At 39.9% G+C, this 20,824-nt stretch overlaps 2 protein-coding genes across 3 annotated transcripts in view; one reads left to right on the top strand and one right to left on the bottom strand.

The window, feature by feature from the left end:
• The window catches only part of Pym (partner of Y14 and mago), a 144,863-nt gene that overhangs the window by 30,799 nt on the left and 93,240 nt on the right, over nucleotides 1-20,824 (bottom strand). The gene's annotated exons all lie outside the window — the stretch shown is intronic.
• br (broad-complex core protein) overlaps nucleotides 1,367-20,824 on the top strand; it is an 87,965-nt gene continuing 68,507 nt past the window's right edge. Inside the window, exon 1 of one of the 2 annotated variants that reach the window (XM_085479434.1) lies at nucleotides 1,367-1,443. The gene's annotated coding sequence lies outside the window, so the exon portion shown is untranslated. The remainder of the gene's footprint in view (nucleotides 1,444-20,824) is intronic. The other variant, XM_029308070.2, reaches the window with a different exon arrangement.

Below are 20,824 nucleotides of genomic sequence, written 5' to 3'. Positions count from 1 at the left end.
CGCGCAAAAATTATAATTTAATTTATTGACAAGCATACGTCTTTGCGCGTGCTTTTTTTAAAATTATATTTTGTCTTCAAATATATAATATTTCTTTTTCCATGTTAAAAAAAAATGATTAATATTAAGATTAATATGCGATTAATATTAATATTAAGATTTGATGTAGGTATGAAATTTTTGTTAGCGATCGATGATTAATAAAAATTATATGACTAATCAATTTCTTACACGAGATATATGCATAATTCTTTCTGCAGAGCAGAATAATACGAAGTACGATCTGTTCACGTGAAAATACGGGACGACGCTCGATTATAGAAATGTACGAGCAAGTAAATAAGTGCTAAGATTTCGACGTGAACGTGCAACTGCGAAAACTTTCTTATGCAATTAATTAATACAAATCTGTGGACACGTGTCCGTCCTTGTGCGTATTCTTGAACAATTAAAGATTAATTCTTTCATGCGCTGATTATTATTTGGACTATTATTAGGATCTTTAAACTCTAGAAATTTTACAATTCTATTCGCGAAAAAAAAACTGTTGATATAATTTTCCACGTTATTTTTATAGCTACAAAAATTTGTTATACCGACTTCTTTTTTCTTTTCATTTATTTCACGATGAATTTGAAAAGAATTGCGCGCGCGCGTTTGCGAAAATCGTGGCATTGCGCATGAGAGGATTAAACGAAGACCTTAACATATAACAATATGTAAAAGAGAAACTAATAAAGATGTGTAGAGTAAGCCGATGAGAGAGCGTGTGTGCAAGCTTCGACGTCAGAGACTGTCTTAATATTTTATAAAGTGCAAATTGTACTATTGGGATTAAAAATACCAATCGGAATTTTTCGTATTAAGCACCTCTTTTTTTCCAATATAACTGATAAATCGAAAGTAATGCTAGTTATTGCGATCATTACATGTAATATGGAGACAACATACATGCGAAAATTTCTTACATACATTTATTTCTACCAGCCGCTAAACTATCTCATTGTATATGTCAACTTATTTTGCAAAATAAACTATTGGGCACGAAGAAAATAGCGTTCATTGTCACGATTAATGTATAATTCTTTCGTTTGCGTTGTGTAACTATAATAATAATTGGCAAATTTGATTAAATTTTATTTGTTTTATCCCTCTTTTTGTAAAAATATATATTTTAAGAAAAGTTTGTGATCTCTGATAATATTTTATGTCATCAAATTTTACATGATAACGAAACAAGTTTTTTTTTATTAACAATGTAAAATTCAATATTCTTTTCTCTGCCATTTTTAAATTTTTAATTCTTATTGTTTGTTTGTTTATTTAACAGAACTCGATGAAACTTTAATTGGAATCGTATTGGGATGTGTAGAGCCAGCTATAACGATAAATATAAATCAAGAGTCTTACACACTTCTTCTCATCTCGGCGTGATTATATCAAGTAAGTGAAAAATTATATATGCAATTTTATGATATTTATGTGTGGCGACAGTATATTTTATTTGCGTGAAATTATTATGCAAAATTATTAAAAGGCAGAAGTGCGGATCGTGTAAATTTTATTTCACGTCCGAAAATGTTCTTTTCTCCTATATATATAATTTAGTATCGTTACTTTTATTTGCTATAAAAATATCTAAAGTACGTCCATTACAACAACGATTAGATTCTTTCTTCGATATCATAGAACAGATTGCGTAAACTGGATAACTACTTTATCATCCTAGCTCGATCAAGAAGCCAATTGCAAATCCTTTTTACTCGTAATTATGTGCGGAATAATGAATATATTCATTAACTAGACATAAATCAGACATGTGTTAGTGTCTGATGCTCGTAATATAATCATTTAATTAAGCATCCAGTAAATTAACAAGTAATTAATGAATAATTTCCTATATGTATCTAAAGCGTCGTTAAAGCAAGCAACTGTAATATTTCATCAGAACTGCTGTCATTACAATTTCATGTTGTAGGATTTACGTACAACATGTATACACACTTTGCATATTCATACATATATATATATATATATCACCTATTATTATTATTATTCTACTATACATTATAGGAATTGCAATGGCAAGTTTGAGACAAGTCGGACTTGCAAATTTCACATTTTTATCCATCTTTCGTTACTTTTATCGCTCCAGGTCACCCACGTGCAGATTAATGATTGTTTGATAAAGTATTGTTTATTACAGCAGACACGAAGAGTCTATTGTTGAGGGAAACGCGCGCGCGAGTGGGAGGCGCATTTCATTTGATATAACAACTGCCACCAAGGCTGCATTGTGTATTTTTCATTTAGTAATCGATAACAAGCGTGCTCTCGTATATAATCCGCCTTTTTTTATAGCTTCGTAAAATCAATGATATTTTGTTATTTAATGTGTCTGACGATTACAAAAACTGAGAATATGATTGACGAACGGAAAACTATACATGTTTGCCAATCAAACGGCTGAGTAAAAGAAAAAAAAGTAACTCGTTAAATTTTTGCTGCAACCATTTTGATCACACCGCACGCTTCTCTCTTTCTCTCGACGGAACCATTAATTATTATCATTCGTAATTTCGACGTTGCACGCCAGAGAGTTTTGTCTTTCTATAATAATTTTCGTTAATAAAATAATAATTTATTTTTCGACACGATTTCCTACGAGATGCTATATATGTCAAGTAAATCTTTGTAACTAATTTATGCCTTTGCGATATAAATTTCATCATCGAATCATTGTACCGTTAATTTAATCGTTATAAAAATCATTACGTTTGCATTTACACGTTTTATTTTTTTATTTTTATTCTTTGTATATATAAATTTGTAACGAATGTTCTTATCTTCATTTCTAAAATAAACGAGACAGAGTGGAATCGATTAATCGCATTAATCGCACCGGAAAGAGAGAAGGATATATAAGAGAATTAAGAATTTAACAAGGCTCTGTAATATAAATATAAATAAATTGAGAGTGTCAAACAGGCAATAAGAGCCAAATCGCGGATGACTAAATGTTTTCGTTAGGATTAAAAACCTGTGCACTAAATTTTACTATTTTAGTTTCGTTGAGATAACGCACTGTCATCCGCGATTTGGCTCTTATTGACACTCTCAATTTATTTATATAGAGAGAGAGAGAGAAGATGACGAAGGAATAGACATATCGGAGGGAATATTAGAAGACTAGGGAAAATAGTCGAGCGGAATGACTGGAAATCGAGGGGCAGAGTCTCTGATTGGTCTCCGCGCTGACGGGAGCGTCGTTGCGATCCACGCTCGGGGCTGTACGCGCGGCGCGGCATGCCAGGGGTTGCAGAGAATTGGATGCGAGGGGTCAGAGGAAGGAGGAGGCGCGGGGGAGGACGGGGCGGGAGAGTTTGAACGTCGGTACAGATACGGCATTATGAAAACACGAATGTACTTTTAAATCAATACCACCATCGCATTGTGGGTACCGGTGAGGGCGGTACGTTCGCTTCCCGCGAATACGCGCCCGCGAGAGAGAAAGAGAGCGAGGTCATAAGGGAATAATAGAAGGACAAGATAGGGTATAGGGAGGTCGAGATGTATTATAGAGGGGTAGGAGAAATGATTCCGAGAAGTATCTCGTAGTGACCGCGCGCTGGCTACGTTAAATTATGACAGCACTTGTAACGGTATGTATATGTATATATATATATATATATATATATATATAACGTTGCCTTCCTACTCCGTTCTTCCCGTCTTTCAGCGTAGGAGTGGTTTTGGTGTACAAGCGAGCCTGAAAACTGAGTAGGTGGATATGAAGACAACGTTCCACACTTGGTACGTTTCGGACGATTGTAACGTTTCTCGCGTTACATCGGGATTTTAACGAACAATGTGTCAGCGTATATTATTATGCGCAATTAAAAGGGGATGATGATATCTCGTAAAGATTTTTAATTGCACAAATTTTTTTATTCCAACCAAGAATTATATATGACGTTAAATTAAGAGTTTATTATATTACATTGTCTCTCCATTTCATCGAGATAACATTAATTAATTAATTCTAGCCGTATATATACGCGGAATAGAAGAGCTATGAAAAAAAAGACTTTGCGTCAACAAACGTTTCGTATATATATATATATATATATATATATATCCGCGCGATATTATTTACGCGAGAATTCGTCCTGTCGCGTCATAAGACGGAAAGCCAATGTGCATCGTTATCGCGATAAAATAAAAAACGCGATGAAAATTTTAAAATGATAAAAAAAATATTTCGATATTACGAGGTTTGCTAGAAAAGCAAAGAGTTAATACCACTTAACGCCAACCGCGAGCGTTATTGAATACAACTTTTTATTCAGCGGGCGTCAGATTTTTATTCTGTTATTCGCGCACGTGTAAAAAATTCCATATGCAAACATCGTATGTGTGTGCGCGTGCTGGTGGCTGGCACGTGCATGGTAGAAATTTTTACTCGCATCGAAGGAATGATGGAAGCATAGTCGACCACCTGTATGCTTTAACAGTGGATCGAACTGTACCTGTTACTCAGCTGACACGTCTGACGTGGCGCATCCCCGCAAATAAACCCTATATATATATACTATATTTCCGCCTTGTACGAAAATCAAGATTGCGCATCTCTTTGTGCGTTTGTGCATTTACTCGACCTAGTTAATTGTTAAAAGAGAGAGAGAGAGAGAGAGATCAACTGTCAGTTGCGGGCGTCTCAATCGTAACATTTATTCCATTTCTCGCATCTTCCGTAAAAAATTGACCTTTTTTCGGAGGAATATCGCGCGCGTTTGCATAAATTCGCTTTATTTACAAAGCGCGCGTATATTTTGTACGTGCGCAATAAAATGGATATTATATTCATATCTATGAACGCGTTTGAAATACACGCGTCGCTCGGTTGGAAAGAAATAAACGTTCGAAGGAGACATCGATATAAAAGCCAACCGGAATATTTTTGGAGTCTGCGGTAGGCAGCAGCTGATGAGGGTAGCAATGTTTCCGGCATAGTCCCCGGGCACGTGGTGCTACTATTGATTTTAATTTTAGTGAAAGGGGTGGAAAAATTAGAAGGGTGGAAAGAGGATGGCAGCCGCGGGGCGGAAAAGAGGCACGAACGTGTAAGCTAGAGAGCGAAATGGGGTTGGCGAGTGTAACGGAAGGATGCGAGAGGGCGAGGGCGGGAAAGAAGGAGAGAGAGAGAGCGGAAAGTCGGTGGTGCTGAGCACTGTCGAACAGTTTCGCTTTCATTTCCCTCTTTGCCCGAAGGCAAAGGTAGTCGTCGCTCGAGGGTAGAGTACCTGCGTCGTCGTAGAAAAGGAGGCAGAACGGCAAGGGGTTGTTAAAACGTTTGCGAGAGCGAGCGAGAGAGAGGGTGGGTTGCAGCGCGAAAGGAATCGGAGAGGGAGACCTTGAAAAAGAAGCTCGCCACCGTCGAACGCGAAAAAGCAACAGGGGCCGAGAGATATTTCGATAAAAAAGATGGAAGCTTTTCGGCGTTTCTCGAGCTTGCGACGCTATAAATTTGCCAAACTAATGTCTAATATTAATCCGTGCCACGCGACGGTCGAGCGTGACGATTGACGTCACGTATGATCAAAATAATTCAACAATTTTCAGTAATGAAAACCGACTTTTTATTATAAATGAAGGAATAATCCGCTTCGACCGTTTTATAAAAGTAGCAAATACGCGTACATATATGTATAATATAATATATATATATATATATATATATATGTATTTTATATAGAATTATGTATACATACAATGTTATAAAATATTATATATACAATATCGATATGTAACGGAGAACCGATTAATTGCCGAAAATAATACTTTTTCGTTTCTACAATTAGCGTGAAACGTTTATCAAAATACACGTGTAGTTTACATACTAGAATCGGAAGTTCGAGTTGGGGAAAATTGTCGATCCGTTCGATAATAATAGTCTCCGCAAAATGTATTTTCCGATACGCGAGCGTTTTATATCGCGCACACAGCTCTCCGATTTTGTTGCACTTTCTCTCGCACGCGCCACTCGAATTCTCCTTTCTTTCCCCCAACCTTGGTTGTGCCTTCCTGGTTTTTTAATCGTATCGTGCGTTTATTCGCGCGGATACACACACACATATACGCATGTGTGAGCTCGCCGATAGAAGCGTACGAGGAAGAACAAAAAGAGAGAGAGAGAGAGAAGTGGGTGGAGAAAGTGAACTGGTTTACGTCTAGATTAAGGGCAGGTATCGAGGCATCTGCGAAGACAAACCATGAGCGCGAGAGAGCAAACTCTTCTACGAGCGGTCGCTGATATTTTCAATACCCTCGATTATATTATATATATATATATATATATATATATGCGCGAGCTAAATGTAAAATTAATGCGATTGTCAAGCGATTGTCGCATCGCGCGTCATTTGCCTCCGTTATAAGGCAAACATGCGAATGCCTTTGTGAAGTTTCGCGTTTGCGCGCAAAAACACACGCGCGCGTTATTTGGTAGAATGAAAATGTAAAATTTCGCTCGCGATTAAAAAGGACAAAGTCATTATAATGTCTAATTAATATGTCGGGTAAATATATTGGCGAATAAAAAGATAGATCGAATTCTGTTTTGCGGAGCGATTCAATAACGCGAGAATATTACAATGGGTGTCGCGTTTCGGGCTATTATTTTGTATCGTTATTAACGAGCGTAAAATTGAAGCCCCGCGGAAAATGTATGCGGAGAGAGGGCGAAACGGGAGGGAAAAAAAAAAAAAAAAAAATTAATATAAATCGCGGGGAAAAGGACAACGGTAGTGTATAGTAGAGCGAGCTACGCCTCTTTTCGGCGCGGTGCCTCGCGCACGCATAATTAGACGAGGACAACCCGAAATCGCCCGTCGGGGAAGAGATGGCGGTGCGGCGAAGAAACACGGCGAAAAATTGACACCGGTCGAGAGCCGACGGTATCGTCGATGATCGTCCTCATTGGCCGGTGGCGAAAAAATCCCATCGAATCAGCGAACGAGGTGAGATTTGCAATTAAAACGCGGGCTGGTCCGCGCCACGCGGGCGAGAGGGGAGGGCGAGAAAGAGGGTAGAAAATACGGCCGGAAGGGAGAGGGGAGAGAGAGAGAGAGAGGAACGGGGGGTGGACGGATGCCGCCGTCCGAAAGGGCGCAATAAATGTACGCATTGCGCAGAATTAGTTGATTAAAATATAAAAGAAGAACGGTGGGGATGGAAGAGCGCGTGCGGCGAGGCGAAGGGGGGCTGAGACGGGCGAGGGAGGGAGGGAGGGTGGGTGGGTGGCCCGGAGAAATATGGCAGGGGAGTAGTAGAGAGATAGACGCCAGAAGGAGAAATCTCTCGTTTCCCCTCCCGATCCCCCCCTCCCTCCCCGCGCGTCGTCGTCCGCCACGCTCGAACTAGGGTGGATGGATGGGAGGGTGGTTAGGAGGGTGAAGGGGAGCGGGACGAGAGAGAGAGAGAGAGAGAGAGAGAGCGCGCGGGAAAAAGAGAGGACAGTCGCGGAGCGAGAGAGCGCAGCAGCCCGGGAAAAGAAATAATCTGCGAGCTGTATTGACGTTTCTAGTCTAACTCTGATTGAATTATGCATGAGCACACCAGCGATATACCGACGGCTCTCCTTCACCGCCTCTCCACCCCGTCGCCGACGCCGCGCCGCGCCACCTCATCCCTGCGAACCCCCGGTCGTTCGCTTGGCGTGTGGTACTCGCGGTTCTTCCTTTTTTTTTTTTTTTTACATGTCTATATATGTATACGGTATACGTATCTACATGTATACACACGCCTCTCTCTCTCTCTCTCTGGATATCGCTATTCGATGTAGTTTGTTCGCGGTATCGGAGAAAACGGTCGAGAGAGAAAAAGAGAGAGGGTGGTACTCGCGTTTGGACGCGACGAGAGGCTAACGTCGGCCAACTGTACGATATACTATGAGGAATAGACGGACGGAGCGGGGAACTGGGAAGCGTCGCTATTGGTGATATCCGCGTGTGGAATGTAAAATATTATTGATCACTGTAAGCGTATTGTTTTATCGTATTTGAGCGGCGAATGTATTCATTTATAAGAGACGCCGATTATCGTTAGAGAACTCGTAGCGTTCACCCCGTTTCGTTTTTTCGACAAATGGAGTGAATTGTAAGAAATCATTAAACTTGAGTTTTCCCTTGAGTCAATTATTGCACAAACAATTAATACGATTGATTCACAACCAACATTGTTCACCACATTATATAGTTACCCATAGTCGGGCCAAAGTTATCATTCCATAATGTTCCCATTGCTGGTGCTCCAATCACGGTCATCATTATCGCGCCAATATAGATGGCAACCATTTTTGGGCCAATATTGGGCTAATCGTCAAATCCTATATGGGATATTTTATTATTTTATTCGTCTACATCTTTGATGAAGCCAATGTGTCACTCTTTTTCGAAAGAGAGATGGTTGGTTACATTGTTCACCACATTTGGCCATATATAGTTACCCATAGTCGGGCCGAAGTTATCACTCCATAATATTCCCATTGCTGGTGCTCCAATCACGGTCATCATTATCGCGCCAATATAGATGACACGGCAACCATTTTTGGGCCAATATTGGGCCAATCGTCAAATCCTATATGGGATATTTTATTATTTTATTCGTCTACATCTTTGATGAAGCCAATGTGTCACTCTTTTTCGAAAGAGAGATGGTTGGTTAAGCTCAACATTGTTCACCACATTTGGCCATATATAGTTACCCATAGTCGGGCCGAAGTTATCACTCCATAATATTCCCATTGCTGGTGCTCCAATCACGGTCATCATTATCGCGCCAATATAGATGACACGGCAACCATTTTTGGGCCAATATTGAGCCAATCGTCAAATCCTATATGGGATATCTTATTATTTTATTCGTCTACATCTTTGATAAAGCCAATGTGTCACTTTTTTTCGAAAGAGAGATGGCTGGTTAAATATTAAAAGGTCGACCGTCGTCATCGTCTTAAACGGCGACTCGTACACGCGAATAATTAATAACGATCAGCTAATGAACAGATCAACATTAATCCGCTTACACTAAATTACGCACGCATTCTCTCTCTCTCTCTCTCACTTTTGCTTTACGCGCAAAACGATGTGCCGTGGCGCGCATTATGGCGCCCCCGATTGTTGCACCGTTTAACCGATTCGCTAATGGGGAAGCTAACGGAAAAGAGTACATAACAGCTACTACAGATGCACCCTTCGGGTACAGAGAAACCTCCTTTCAGTATCTCGTGCACGTAATCGATCGCAATAGCGGTGACAATGATTTACGCGCTTTCGCTCGATCTCGCATTGCATTTCGCTCTCTGGAAGCGCATGACAGCCTCCTAGAAGGAATTTCCTCACGCACACGTTTCAGTATAGATGATGGATAGAAAAGGTTGATAAAAAAGCTGGATTTTTAATATAAAAATATGAAGTAATTACGTTTCTTCTTGTGTGAATATCGAGATGCGATATTTAATCTTCAAATAGAAAAAAAAGCCGCGCAAACGAGTAAATTTCCCTTTTATCCGCACGTTTATTTCGAGAGAAATTTTCTTCTTTAGATTTGCATTTTGACTGTTTGTCTACATTTTTTATTTTTATCGATAGATTAGTAAAACAATAACGAAATGTAATATAAAAATAAATACATTAGACGATACGATAAAAACAAATAGATAGACGACTATTGAACGAAAAATATATAAAACGAAATAACAATACATTTGCATAGTATAAATAAATTGTGTACTGTGTATATACTTTTTTTTGTAATCTATTCAAAAAAGGATCGATTTTTTTTTTTTTTTTGCAAGTATCAAATATACGTCATACAACAAACTGATGAACGGAGATGCATTTCGCGGATGCACTTTCTCGCGCCTTCGAGTCGAAGGGGCCGCGGAATTTTTCGGGCAGATTTTTCGAGACAAAATGACAAAGAGTACGTTTTACATATTATGCATTTATAGACACACATACAATCGTGCAACTTCGGTAAGCCGACCTCGCGACAGGGGCCGTTGCCAGAGGGATGCTGGAGTCTCTCCCGCCATTGCGGGCTAGGTATATCCCCCCACTTTTCGTCGACGAGAGCGACGTAGGAACATCGCGACTACTACTAAAAACGGGATCGATACTAAAATGCTTTTAAAATCGAGGCTTTTGTAATTAACTCGCGCAGTTACGCGGCCTGGGTCCGCGATACGCAGCCCTTCTCTCTCTCTCTCTCTCTCTCTCTCATCTCTTATGCGTTCGCATGTTTGGTATATATCCGCGCGTGTTTTCCGGAAGCGCTCCAAGAACTCATCGATCCTCCTCTTGCGATAATCGAGACATTGTATCAGTAGCTCGTATTCGACTTTGATTATATTCTCGACTTTTGGCGGCTATAAAATATTCATCGGTATCTGAATGATATTCTGCGGATGGATATGAATAAGGGTGGAATATCGTTATATATCAATGTTAAATTTAAAACATAAAATTATTGCCGTCTTTTAAGAGAGAGGAAGATGTACACTTAATTATCAATAACTGTCATTCTTGAAGACATTATCAATGACCTGAAAATTTCTGTTAATGCATTTGAATCTGCAGTGTTATATCAGATCTGCGGTGTTCTTTGCGAATATGATTACCGGGGGTTTCGAGTTTAATAATACCCCCTGCCTGATAACATTTACAAATTAGCGTAATATTCTTCTCTCTCCTTCAAGATGTAATTCCTGATAACTGGATTACTTTTATGAACATCTTGGATTGTTAATAATAGCAGACTTTATGCAGTTGCTTGTTCCAATTATCTTCTTATTTCTCATCCATCATTCCGATTGGACTTGTTATTAGTCGCATTTGTCAACTACGATATTCTCGCGATGTTTATGAATATATGAAAAATATATATAGTTTTTTCGAATAAAAATAAAAATAAAAGATAATATCGATCGTCCGTTTCGTAATGCGGGAGAGGAAAAATATATATACCAGTCATTCATCTCCAAAAATTTATTAAAAAAACAGCCGGTATCGCGCGAGAAAAAACAAACAATCCATATATATATATATACGAATAATCAATTCTTCAAAAAAACAAATAATTTTTTTTCATCATAGACATGATTGATCTGTATTAGAAAATATTAATTCCGACATTCCAAGTATTGACTCACACGTGATAAATTGCTTGTCACTTTGGCATAATAGTTTGCAAATATTTACAAATTAACGACCAGTGCTACAGCGTGTTTTTCCATTTACGGTAAAATTAATTCCTAAGCCATGTTTTTCATTTACGGTAAATTAATTCTTAAGCCGTTAAATTAAAAATCTTTGAATCCTTGAAAATATGATTTTCAGCAAGTTTATTCCGAAACGAAATGGAGATGTGACACTTTTGAAAAATTATTTATGAACTTTAAAGCACGTACATTTTATTTTTCAGACTCTTTTATTATTCTTTCTTTATTCTCTCCGCATGCTTTTTTCCATACAGATAGTGGATTTTTAGAAATATAATTTAATTAATTTAATTTTTATATAAATATAGTGCGATCCAGATTTACTGATTTTTAACGTGATTTTTTCCCGACGGGTTAAGAATAAAACGAGAAAAAAAAGTCGAATAGCGTTACAATGACTATCTTTTTCTGACCTCATTTCTGCTCGAATACCAAACGATGCATTGGAAAAATGCAGTTGCATTCATTTTTTTGATAAAATCACTCGGTTAAATTTACATAAATCGATTCCTCAGAAAATAATCTACATATATAAGAATAAAGTGTTTGAAAAATAAAGCAATACGATATCTTGAGCTTTTTATTCTTCATTTAAGAGATGCTAAAAAACTATCACTAAAAAAATCAAATTTTTTTTTTTTATTATTATCGTATAATTATAATATGCTTGCGAATTCGGCGATCGGATGATTTCAAGTCGAAAATCTTTGAAAGGGCAACTCGGAGCAAGGGTTAAGCGCAAGAGGACCGATGGGATCGACAGGAATAGAGTTCTCGGCGACTCTCGTCGACTCTCGTCGCCTCCGCGCAAAAATCCCATCGGACTCGAGCTAAGCGACTCGACTTAATTCCTTATGAGACACCAGGGTGCTATATCATACAGAGAGAAACCCGACGAGAGAGAGGCCAAATATTCATTTCGGATGCTAACAATCTAGACAATCTAGAAAATGTATAGAGAGCTAAGCTCTTCGTTTACGCGCCAAGCCGGACCAAGATGACCTAATTAATTCGTTCGAAGCGATTTGTATTCTAAAAATGATGAATCGTATACGAACGCAGAAAAAAAAAAACAAGAGAAAAATGCATTCGCAGCGTTTCTAAGACCATCGATCGAACACTCGCCACCAAACAAACGACTCTTGTCGGAGCACTCGATCAGTACACGTTCGTACATATATTCGCTCTGATTGAGTGCACACTTTACTTCGACAAGCATCTCGGCCCGGATCGGTAAGAGTTCAATCAATTGCCTTACAATCGTCATTAATGAACTTCCTTCTTCTCTTGTCCCGTTTACCACAGATATGCTTCGCCACCCTTATTCGTATGAATCCTCGCCTAATGAATCACATAAAACGAGTTAACTAGACTTATCTAGATTTCGTGCGTAGATTAGAGCTCGCACATCCTCGCATATTTTCTAGATTGCTTAGATTGTTAGCACCTTCAAGTGGATATACCTTATTCCAGCTTGTCACGTTTACCCTCTACGCCGTTTATGGTTTAATACCCTGGTGTCTCGTAACGAACTAACGCGGCTAACAAGTTTGCGTCGATCTTGGAAAACGATTCTCGCACGGAGATGAAACTCGGCGAATCTCATACGTGTCGATCTTGCAGATCGATTTCAAGATCGTTCAAAGTTATTACAATTGTTTTTCCGATTTATCGACTTAAATTAGTGAAAATAAATCGGACATTAGGGTTTTAACATTCGCGCTTGATTCTTCAAAATTAATAGAAAAAACTTTTTCTATTTTCTCGTCCGTATCAAATATTTTCTTAAAACAGTCTAATCGAATATTTAAATACTTTTTCTCATAATTGAGAAATGAGTTTTTTTTTAGCATCTTGTATATGTAAGAGATAAAAAAATCTGAAAATGTTTTGCAAAGTTTATGTTTTGTCCATCTACTTTTATACGTTCCAATTGTTCGAAAGAATCGATTTGTACAAATTTAACTGTTTAAAAAAAATCATGCAATTGTATTTTTCTGGTGCATCGTTGCACTCAAGAAAAGAATGAGGTCATGGAAAGACAGTTATTATTACGCCATTCAACTTGTTCTTTTATCATTTTTTTTTTATTGTCAACCATTCTTGAAAAAAAATCACAGTAAACGGTGAATGGCTTTGAGCCATTGATATATGTGTATATAAAAAAAAACTTATCTAATAGCCTTTAGATGTTTTTATTTCAATGCTATATATACAATTTTGCGATTCGATCTAAATTTTATCGAATAATAAAAATTCTATTTCATAAAAAATTGAGATACACTAATAGATAAAAAATATACTATTTTCTTACGGCTAATTTATGCTGTTGCAAATTTTTCGTATAAGCAGCTTTTATTTATCTTTGTACGTCAGTGTTTTATAAAGAACTCGAGTTATTGGCAACATTATTAGCTTACAAATAGTCTATATATATATATAATATTATATACACATAGTTCCACACATAATGAAATATGTATCGTTTGTATATTTTGCCCGCATCAAAAAGATGATATTTTCGAGAAGTTCGAAACCTATTATTATAGATAATTGAAAAATATAATAGTTTACACTTTTCACAAATTTGTTTGTGAAAAAAAAAAAAAAAAAAAAAAAAATGTTGCAGATATATTACGTCGTAAGACGCACAACACGTATAATTTGATACGTGTGACATTTATGGATTTTCCTCCTCGACGTGTCCGCGCGTTCTCAAACGGACTCGTCAAGGTACGCGCGCGAGGATAAACGAGAAAGATGGGAAAGGAGAGATAAGGTACGCCCTGGACGACGGAGTACCGCCCTCCAGCGAGCGCGTTTTATTTCGCTTTTTAATAAGGACCTCGTTTGGAACTCTAGGCTTTAAATAGATCAATACCTACGTACTTCATCCCTGGCAACGAACCCATCGCGTTTCCGCACGCTTCAACCCCCTGACCACCCTTTTTACCTCGCACTCTTCCACTACTCTTCTCCCTGCCGCCCCCTCTTCCTCTTCCTCATTCCACCTTCGCTCGCCACCGTCTCCGTCCGACCCACCTGTTTTCACCCTAATCCGGTGTATCTTCTTTCCCCTCGTTACGCATAATACTGTCTTTCTCTGCGCGTTTCTGTTTTGCCACCCCCTTCTCCACCCTCTCGTCCATCCCCTCTACCGTTTTTCTTTCTCCCTCTCTCTTTTTATCTCGCCGTCTCTCTCCGTCTCTCTTAACAAATCATCCGCGAGGGACCTACACCCTTTTTCGCAACTCCCCTCTATCTACTCTCTTCCCTCACACACGCTTATTTACAAACGGTTCCGCGCGCGTACACAAGTATATACATACATTCTTATACGCGCGTTTGTCAGTATGTAGCCCGCGCGACGAATGTGTGCGAATGTGTCACACACACACACGTGCGCGCACCGCTATGTGTTTTTCATATTTCCCTCTATCTTCCCCCACTTAGAGATCAGCGTTCGTCCAAAGCCGATATATATAGCGTGCGCTCTGCGTAGAGAGCACCGTAGCTGCTTTTTCCCTTTTTCTATGCCGTTTCCTTTTTCCTCCATTTTTCCCGCTTTTTTTCCTTTTTTTTTTTTTTGGCGCTTTTTTTTTTTTTTTTTTATTCGCCCACACATCTCTCTCTCTCTCTCTCTACCCTCTCTGCGTCGCGCCGCTCTCACCCTCACCCTCGCGCGGCGTCGTTTGTCGGCCTCTCCGCGTGAATGGGCGAAATGTAGGTAGGTAAAAGCCCGTTTTCGCTTTCTATACGGCTCTCGGCGAAAACGAGAGTCACGTACGTTCCGGGGAGCACCACCAACGTTTCTAGCACCCGATATACGTATATATATATATATATATATATATATATATAACCCGCGCATAGCCCCCTCACCCTCCCGACATATCCGCCGTTCTTCGCCAGAGTGTTTCGTCATACTGACTAAATGCGCGTTATCCGCGCGCATATAGCGCGATGCGTTTATCCGCGCGTTTGTCACACGTGTAATTAGGACCCGTATTTAACCGAATCGAGTTTCTTTGTGCGATAAATAATTCGCTTTTACATTTATGTTTATCATTATTATTATTATTATTATTATTATTGTACTCAAACTACTAGGATTAATTAATTAATTAAAATGTATATTTAATCTCCCTCGTTACGCGGAAAAAAACTGCATTATTCATATAGTTGCTCGCGACGATACGGAAAGATTCTCGGAAGAAAAATTAGGGAACGCTTGAAAAAAAAAAAAATTCATCCCTCGCGCCGTGGTCGAAGATGAGGATCGTTCCCTCGGCGAGAAGATCCATCCGCGTGACCTCGAATCGGGGGTGAGAGAGGATTTCCTTCTCCTCGTTGCGCCATCCCTTCGCGCGCGCGGAGTCGCTCGTTTTTTTTCCTCTCCACCACCGGACCTACGCGCCGGAAAGGGTGATTTGTCGACCTGACCTCGGGAACCGTGGGAGCGACCTTGACCTATCGACGCGGACGTCGGAAGTGGATGTGTCCCTGTGCGACAGACGGATTCCTTGCTGCGGGCGTCGATCGACTCGTGCATGCATACGATCGATCGGCATGAATACGCCATGAATTCTCGTAAACACCGAGGAAATAAAAAAAAAAAAAAAAAAACGGTGCGATTTAGTTTTTCAATCTCTCCGTGCACGATTTGATTACGCTGTGTCACCTCTTCTATGTGTATCGATCGTCGCGTTCGTCGTCGGAGCTATAAACGCGAGATGAATGGAGCGCGAAAGGAAGAGGGACATCCCGATTAACTGTAATTAATACGTTGGGAATTACATTAGAGAGAATTAGCGAGGACTACTCCGATACTGTTAACGCCGCGGCTTGACCTACATCTTGTCGCACTCATTAGTTCTCTTTTCTCAAAAGAAAAAGACTTTTGACGAACAACGTTGAACGAATCGCGGAATAATAAAACGCGCGGGAAAAATATCGCTCCCGTGCATTAGAAACGACATTAGATATCTCGTTGATGGTGATAAAAACGAGCGAGAGGACTACGCGCGCAAAGAGGGAATAATGGACGCGTTCGCTCGCTAGACAAGGAAATGATGGCGGGCTCTACACACATATCCGCGAGCCGTATAATTTCCGCGAACCGCCGCAAAATCAATAAAAGAAACATTACATCGGCGGCTGGCAGTACTGAGCTTGGCACGGGCCATGGGATTGGATGGGGAAAACGAGATGGGAACGAGGCGCGCAAGCGTTGCTAGAAACCTTGACGGCGGCAGAAGGGCTCGGCCACTAAAGGAGGTAAGAGGGAAAGAAGAGTGACGGGAGAACGAAGAAGGAGAGACGAAGGCGGGAATAGTAGGCGGCATGGAAAGCTGCCGGATGAGAGGAGCGAGTCTTATGAAATATAGCCTCCTTGCGGAGGAGCTCTCTCGCTTGTGTTCCGCGTTGCTGATGCGGCTGGCGTATTTGCGCGCGGAAGGAACGAGTTCCTCTTCGAAGGGAGAGCGAGGGAGAAGGATTTATTCTATTCCCGGATTAAAATTCCACAGCAAGCTTTGTTACCAAGCTGATTACCGAAAAAGTTGCTTTTAATAAGCTGATTACCGAAAAAGTTGCTCCAGGGACAATTATCCGGCAATTTACGCCGCGAGTGCGAGTAGCATTAGTCCGAGGAAATTCATTCTTGTATCGAGATGAATAATTAATATAGAAAAGTGCATTTTGGAATGCGCTACTTCCATTCTCGGGAGAGATTTTTTTCGACGCCTCGCGGCGTCTCTAAGTCGCAAGATGGTTCTCTATCATCACGGATGAACGAGATACGGTATTTGCGGTATTCGAGAGCGAGGCAAGGATCCTTTCACGCGACGAAGGGTGAGAGGGATAACTCGCTCGACTATATAACAGTTTGGATTACGACGTAGCCATATTTACGATCGAGAGAATTGATCGCGATAGAGCGGAATTGGGACGTTGGGATGCGAGGCGGGAGAAAGAAAAAAAGGGGGATAAGGCATTCAGCCTTGCGCGCGGAGAGATACTAAAAGGCAGATACATCTTTTACCGTTAATACGTTATTCAAACGATCAAGATTGCGCAGCGCGCGAGAGTCGTGGAGATATTAATATTCGATTCGAGATTAGTCACGCGTTGCATTCGCCATTTGCTCTTCCGTCTCTCTCTCTCTCTCTCTCTTTTCGAACTATAGTTTTAGTACGCGCGCTTTTTCTCCCCCTATTTTCATATCATTCCTCAATTTTGCGCATATTTACTTTAATTCTTATTATACAAGGATAATTGTAGTAACCTTATTTAAATTTTAATTTTATGCATAAATTTTTAAAATTTTGTTAGACTTTAATGCATATGCATATTTTTATCAATTAACATATACTATATAAAGTCAATACAAAGTTTAATATTAAAATGTCATATAGAAAAATAATGACATCACGCAAACGTTGTATAACGTGCATAAAAAATGCTATAATGATCGATAGAGCTATCAATATGTATATCGACGAACGAATAAAATTTTGAATACTTTATATATATATATATATATGAGAAATTGAAAAGAGCATAATTCGTCAATATTCGAAAGCTTATCCAACATTAATAACTCGAAAGATTCGCTCTCGCGATCATTATCCAATTATTCGAGATATATTTTTTTGGCGGAAAGCACGCAGTCTTCTAGAAAGATTTCGGTCCAAGATTTCGCGATGCAGCGTCGAAAGAGGTTATTGCATCGTGGAGCGGGCAACACGCGCGAACTAGCCAGCTTGGGGAGAGAGAAGTCGAAAACCTCTGGTGAACCTTACATACCCCCCACCACCGCGCGCGCGGGTCCCACCGACTCCTTTCTTTCGTTTCAGGCCGGGCCTGCTTTTTCTCTCCTCCCTCCCTCCCTCCCGTCCGGGTTTCGTGAGCGCCTAAAATGCAGGCTAGGTTTTCGGCCGGGTTCTCGCGCATAACCCGCCCACCCGATATTCTCTCTCCCTCGGTCCCTCTCGTCGACGAGCGCGTTGTTAGGCATCTTCCTCTCGTTGCTATAGGGCCCCGCACTCGATAAGCCCCCCTCCGTACGCTACCACCGAATAGTCCCAAAATGCATCGGTGCCTCCGCGTCTCGCCCCTCGGCCCTCCTTATTGCGTGGAGGCGAGCGCAATGCCGTCTATCTCTTTCTCTCGCGTTGGCCCTGCCAACCGCTTCTCTCTCTCTCTCTTTCTTTCCGCTTCGGGTTGCTAGCTCCGTATTTCTTTGCGAATAGAGTTGACGATGCATGTCTTCCATATGTATTGGATCGTTTCGCGAGGTTTCAAAATCTATGCACGACAATCCGGTTCTGCGCTTTCATTTGAATACATTACGATTGATCGGGCCACTTTGGAATAGTGAAAAAAAAAAAAAAAAAAATACGACGTATAATATATTTATATAGCTAAATTGGCATTTTGCTTGTTTGTTATTACCATTATTTCTTCAGGTATATTCAAAAGTAGTCATTTTGACATTTATATCAAAATGACGTCAAAATGATTATATATGATTGGTATCGCGCGAGGAGTTGCTCAACGTCTTAATTCTTCATTCTGTCGCGAATAGAATATTTGCGCGAGAGAATATCGTAAAATTATCATGAAAAGAATAATTATATAATTAATCTAAGAAGCGAAAATAATCATATTGATATACCAAAATGTTAATTTTAAATCTTAACTGAAATGTCAAATTTCTTCACTTTGTCGTGTCATTTTTTGCATAATACCAAATAATATAATATGTTTAAGTAATCATTTTGACGTCATTTTATAAATATAAATGTCCAAATGACTATACATTTTGGACAGAATGAAGGATTAAGTTAACGTTGAAAACATTTCTTCATCTTTAGCGTCTTCTTTCGTACGATATAATATCAATCGAATAATGTTTAAATAAATCTTGAAGTAAATATAGTTACTAATTGTTGTAATTTAACGAATCGTTGAGAAAATATTCGTACCCTCTTGACGAGCGTGGCTCGTATATTTATTTCATCGAGCTAAGCTAGATTTAGAGATGTAAAGTGTTTTTATTAAAAATGTAAATATATACTTTGGACAAGTCATAGTTTCCAATTTAATTCAGTGAGATTGCATTATGCAAAATTACAAAATCTAATATGTATTATTTATCCAACAGTAATACGCTTGAGATATAAAGTCTAGAATATAATTTTACAATTATATACCGCGCGAGTTTAAAATATAGCATAATAGTATTCAACGTTTCATATATATACTATATATATATATATATAAAATGATGGTTAAAATATGCTGCGCACGCTGCTTTTTATACCAGACAAATCGCTGAACTACGAAGGTGAAAAACATCATCAGCAATATTTTCGCACATATGTCACGTTACTAAGTTAGCCGATAGTATAACGAGTTCGCGGTAACCATAAGCGTAATAATATCAAAAGTTAACGAATAATCGGACGGGAAGAAAAAAATTTGTGCATCGGATGAACACGAGGGAGAGAGCGTAAAAAAAGGAGTGCGCGTTCCTTGCAACTTCCAAGGTAGAGTCCATTCTTCGAGAACGAAATCTTACTTTCTACTCGTTCTTAATTTCGCGTCGATTTTCATGCTTTCGTGTCGAAGCAAAACTTCTTCCATGCTTTCCATTCGATACTTTGCGAAATATGTTTGGAAAACTGCATCACTGTTATATTTATACGAGATAATAAAATATTGAGGAAAATATTATTTCGTAAGAATTCGCGAGCTAGGCGCGGCCCTGTCTCTCGCGTTGCTAGAGTCCCCCTCTTTCCACTTGGAAGGCTGCACCTAAATGCGCTATCCTGTCCCCACCAAAGTGCATTCCACCTATTTGGGCCCCCCACCATGGGGCACCGGGCCGAAAAGTGCAACGGCCTAAATTCACGTAGAGGAAGGTAACCAAGGGCCTTGGGTCTCTCCCACCAGCGTGCACGGTGCAACAACCTAATTTCTAGAACCCTCAGCCCCTCCGCGTGCACCACTACCGCCACGTCTTTTTTCATCCTCACCTCGCGCGCGCGCCTCTCCTTCCATCCGAAAACCGCCGCTCTCGCGTTTCGCCGAGAGCCCGCTCGTATACGTCGCGCTTCTTCTACTTGATGCAATCGCTAGTTGGTTTTCGGCGGCAAGCCTTCTTTCCCTCTCTTTCTTCTTCTTCTTCTTCTTCTTCTTCTTCTTCTTCTTCTTCTTCTTCTTCTTCTTCTTCTTCGGCTATATCGTCCCTCCGCCGACCAGCCAGCTCCTACAGACCCGCTTCCATCTTTCTCTCTCCTCTTCTGTGTGCCGTCTCTTTTTCCCTCTTTCTTTGCTTTAGCTTCTTTTTTTTTCTTTTTTCTTTTACCTCGGTGCAATCGTCTCCGCTTACTAGCGATTCGTGCATGCAATACGATCTCTCTCTCTCTCTCTCTCTCTCTCTCTCTCTCTCTCTCTCTCTCTCTCTCTTGTCCTGCTACGGCTAGCACGAAAGCGACTTTGCGCTCATCTCTCTTTCTCTTTTTTCTTTGACATGGG

The sequence above is a fragment of the Nylanderia fulva genome, unplaced genomic scaffold (genome assembly GCF_048542155.1).
Source record: "Nylanderia fulva isolate GAGA-0341 unplaced genomic scaffold, ASM4854215v1 Scaffold12, whole genome shotgun sequence".
NCBI classification, from domain to species: domain Eukaryota; kingdom Metazoa; phylum Arthropoda; class Insecta; order Hymenoptera; family Formicidae; genus Nylanderia; species Nylanderia fulva.
This window is presented reverse-complemented; position numbering and strand designations above follow the sequence as displayed.